The sequence below is a fragment of the Arachis ipaensis genome, chromosome B05, assembly GCF_000816755.2.
Source record: "Arachis ipaensis cultivar K30076 chromosome B05, Araip1.1, whole genome shotgun sequence".
In the NCBI taxonomy this organism is placed as follows: Eukaryota; Viridiplantae; Streptophyta; class Magnoliopsida; order Fabales; family Fabaceae; genus Arachis; species Arachis ipaensis.
Genome location: NC_029789.2, coordinates 52,215,420 through 52,220,513, shown reverse-complemented (window position 1 = coordinate 52,220,513; position 5,094 = coordinate 52,215,420). Strand labels below are relative to the sequence as shown.

The 5,094-nt window shown below is 34.0% G+C and overlaps 1 pseudogene; it reads right to left on the bottom strand.

Moving 5' to 3' along the window:
- The window catches only part of LOC107643633, a 38,793-nt pseudogene continuing 33,946 nt past the window's right edge, over positions 248-5,094 (bottom strand).

Below are 5,094 nucleotides of genomic sequence, written 5' to 3'. Positions count from 1 at the left end.
AGTTTTGCTCTTTATTTTTGTTAGAAATCTGCTCAGTAGTAATTGTAGACTTCCAACTTCCAAGTTTAAACTTCTACACGTCTCCAAAATATTTGAATCAACAAAAGTTTGCATATGAGAAGAAAATGTTCCTCCACTAAATTTTGTTTACTGAAACTCAAGCAAATCTTACGTGACTAGTGCTGCAACAGTGATTTGGTAAGTTTCTTGTCAGACATTCAATTTGAGGAACAAGCCATGAAGCAGCTAGGTTAAGTAGTTGAGGTTGTTCTGACTTGTGATAACATAAAGATTACACAGAAATTCATATACAAAATCATTCTAATAGAAAACTTATCGTGCATCATTGTATATCTCAAATTTCAAAGCTCATTGCATATTTTATTTGCCATAATCAAAATACCCAGCTTATATTTCTAATTTGCAAGAAAAAGGGAGAAGTTTATACAAAGATATAGATTTGTACATGCGCCACATTTGTGCAGAACAAACAATGTTCCCATCAAGAAATCTTAAACAATTCTTCGATATATTATTGTCCTTGAAGCTGTTTACAAGAAAATAGAAAAAGCTGAGTGTTAAAAAACAGGTTTACATAAACATATTCAAACTGCAAGAAAGAACCAAAATGATAACTCGCAATATCTGAGTTGTTGATGAGAAGTCAATTAAAAAATTAGTTGCAGATTATACAGAGTCATTAATGTAATTTTTATCTTATTAAATCTAAAATGGTAGATTTTCTTATTGATAGTTTAGAACTTCAGATACTACATTGAGTCGAATTCGATATAAATATGCCTCAAGTGATGAAAGGAGCAATGCAACACCAGTGTTCCAGAAAGCATGGATAGTGATGGGAGCGAGAAGGTTGCGAGTTTGAGCATATGAAATCCCCATAAATGTCCCTATAAATATATCTCAAATATTTGTTATTTCTTCATGAAATTGGCAAATATCGGTACTTTCAAAACCAAATAAGTCGCAGTTTTCTTTTTCCACTACACTGTAAACTGGTAGAGTTTTTATTCAAATTTTAACTAGGTGCTTATAATTTAAGAGTTTGTGATGAGATCTCTATGTTGTACAAAAACTTTCAATCATGTTCCTATAATTCGAAGATTTTTAAACAATATGAAAACTTGATTACAAACTTTTAAATTGTAAGAACTTAATGAAAATTAAGTCGAACTTTAGGAACATTTGTTAGTTCTTGTTTGGCCTCTATTTAATTGATAAAAAAAATATTTTTTTCAATGAAAAAAGATCTTTTTTATTCTTCAGTGTGTTTGGCAAATTTCTATAATAGTAAAAGTAAAAGAAATAGAAAAATAAAAGAAAACATCTTTTTTGAGAAGTTACAATTTACATCTTTTTTTAAAAGATCTTTTTTTCCTTAAAAAAATATTTTTCACATAATAAATAAACAAAAAAGTATATTTATCTAATTTTACCCAAACATAATTGATACATAAAAAGATCTTTTTACATGAGATATCCAAACATAAAATCATTTTTACTTTTGTAAAAGATCTTTTAAAAAAGATCATTATAAAAGCTAAACCATCATCATCATCAATTTTGTTTTCTTAAGAAAAAATCCTTCAATGCCAATTCTAAAGATCATGTTATCACCCTACCTAAAACAAACAGTTTTGGAAAAGCTTCAGGAGTGAAATGGGCAAGAGTAAATACAGCAGCACTAATGATGATTGCTACCGGCGTCGGAACCCTACGGTAAGAGATTAAGCAACCAGCAATTATGAGGAAACTGTGCACGAATAACACAATAGTAGATAAAACATTCTAAAGAACCCAAGCAAGCAATTTGGACCAACTACATGTTTAATTGTTTAAATTTGACAAAGCATGAATTTACTATTTGATAGTTTTTTATATTGAACAGATTAGAGGAGATAAGTCCCGAAATTAAACTTTAAACTTAGGCTGCAAACAATGCCTTATTAGTTATACTACAAAAACCCCAAAATTGATTGATGAATAACTTGTAAATGCAATGAACCTGAAGTTTGAACTAAAAACAAACTCTAACCAATGTTGTAATAGTTTACACATAAAACTATCAGCTTATCGTTAAACTATGTCTACAATTGGAGATGCCAAATACAGGATATAAACGTGCCACGGATTTACTAAAGTTCAATTCTAAGTTTTTATCACACTATATTGCCATATTGGATACAATTTAATTTTTTGTTGGCTAGGACTGAAAGAGAACTATATAAAAAAACCCTTTAGAACTATCTAAGGAAACTCATAAAGTAGAAGCAGTAGTTAGTTTTTCAGCATACAGGTGAAATTATAAATGATCTTAAATGTTGGTTTAACGTACAACAAATGAATGAAACGTTTTCAAGGATATGAAATCATACTCCTATGAAAGAAAAACAAATAAGGATTTTCTTATTATAAGGTAAAACGAAATTTTTTCAGTTAATACTGAAAATGGCCCCTGAAATTTGACCTCCGACTCAATTTAGCCCTCTAATTTCTAGTTGACCAAAATTGTACCCTAAAACTTTAAGGCGTGACTCAAGTTGGCCCCTCCGTCCGTTTCTGTCACCGGAGAGATAACGTGGCACAATTAAACAACGTTGTTTTACTCCCCCCTCTTTGACGTTAGGATTTTTGCCAGTAAAGAAGTTCATAAAAACAGTCGCGTTGTAGATATAGTCTCTAAACCGACAAAAATTCCTTCGTACAAACGTTTTGGTTGTCACAAGTAACAAACCCTTTGAAATTGATAACCGAGTATTCAAACCTCGGGTCGTCTTCTCAAGGAATTGCAGGGAGGTGTTCTTATTATTGGTTATGAGTTTGTAAATTGGGGTTTTTGGATCAAGGTAAAAAGTTAGAAAAGAAATGGCAGAGGGAATAAAATAATAACAATAAACATAAACTCTTGGCAAGGTATTAGAAATTGGAAGTCCAGACCAAGTTATCCTTATCAATGATAATGAAAGTTGAATCTCAATTCCACTTAGTCAACCTTTACTAAGGTAAAGGTAAGTCAAGGGACTAATTAGTTTGTTCTTTGAATCCTATTTATTTCCTAAGAAAAGGTTGGGATTATTGAAGCTCAGTTCAATTAGCAAAGATAACAGTTATCAATTATGCTGTTGAGTTAGATAACTTCTGAGTTACTGATTTCTTAACCAAAACCAAAAATGTAAAAAGCTAAAATATAAATCACAAATATCTGAAATACCTCAAATAAAATACATTCAAAGTAGTAAAATCTAATATGGAAAAGTTCATAAGCCAATTGGGAAAATAAAAATAAAGAACCTGGGATTGAGAGTTACTCCTAAAACTAGGAGAAGTCCTAAATCCTAAGAGAGAGAGGAGAGAACCTCTCTCAAAACTAATCTAAATCATGAGAAGTGAATTATGAGAGCCTCCTATGAATGGATGCAATCCCCCACTTTATAGCCTCTAATCTGTGTTTTCTGGGCTGCGAACTGGGTCGAAAACAGCCCGGAAATCGCTGGAGAAGAATTCAAACACGCTGATTTCTGTCACTGCGACGCGGCCGCATGGATCACGCGGTCACGTTGCCTAGCGTCAGGGGAACTATAACATATTATATATCAAATCGAAGCCCCGGACATTAGCTTTCTAACGCAACTAGAACCGCGTCGTTTGGACTTCTGTAGCTAAAGTTATAGCCGTTTGAGTGCAGAGAGGTCAGGCTGGACAGCTTAGCAATTTCTCCAACTTCTTGCATTCCTTCCACTTTTGCATGCTTTCTTCCCATCCTCCAAGCCATTCTTGCCTTATAATATCTGAAAACACTTAACACACATATCAAGGCATCTAATGGTAATAAGAGAGGATTAATAATAAGCAAATATAAGATCAAAGAAGCATGTTTTCAATCAAAACACATAATTAGGAAGGAAATATAAAACCATGCAAATAGTATGAATAAGTGGGTAAAGAGTTAATAAAAACCACTCAATTGAGTACAAGATTACACATAAAACTATCAGCTTATTGTTAAACTATGTCTACAATTGGAGATGCCAAATACAGGATATAAACGTGCCACGGATTTACTAAAGTTCAATTCTAAGGTTTTATCACACTATATTGCCATATTGGATACAATTTAATTTTTTGTTGGCTAGGACTGAAAGAGAACTATATAAAAAAACCCTTTAGAATTATCTAAGGAAACTCATGAAATAGAAGCAGTAATCAGTTTTTCAGCATACAGGTGAAATTATAAATGATCTTAAATGTTGGTTTAACGTACAACAAATGAATGAAACGTTTTCAAGGATATGAAATCATACTCCTATGAAAGAAAAACAAATAAGGATTTTCTTATTATAAGGTAAAACGAAATTTTTTGAGTTAATACTGAAAATGGCCCCTGAAATTTGACCTCCGACTCAATTTAGCCCTCTAATTTCTAGTTGACCAAAATTGTACCCTAAAACTTGAAGGCGTGACTCAAGTTGGCCCCTCCGTCCGTTTCTGTCATCGGAGAGATAACGTGGCACAATTAAACAACGTTGTTTTACTCCCCCCTCTTCTTCCTCCTCATCAATGTCTGAACCTCCTACCACCCCATTGCTACCACCGTCAATCATATCTTTCCAACCCCACCATCCTCACCACTACCACAACCCTCCTCCTGCTCCTCCTCACCTCTTCCTCATCCACCACTCTATCATCACCCCACCATCTCCTTCTCCATCTCCCTTTTCCTCCACCTCTTTAGCCAAAGAATACTGCAAAGGAAACTGGACCATCCAAGAAACCCTCATCCTCATCACAACCAAGCAACTTGACGACGAGTGAAGACTCAACCCGATCATCATCGTCATCATCATCGTCATCCTCACTTGCATGCTCCACCACCCCAACAAATAGAAACAGTGGTGAGTTAAGGTGGAATTGGGTTGAAAACTATTGCTAGAGCCATAGCTGCTTGAGGTCACAGAATCATGTTGTCCCATTTTTCATTGCATTGATTCTGTGAGAAGAAGGGAAGGATGGAAGATGGAAAGGGGGCATTTACTGATCAAATTAAGGAGAAGGAAAAAGGGGGGGAGAGGTGAGGAG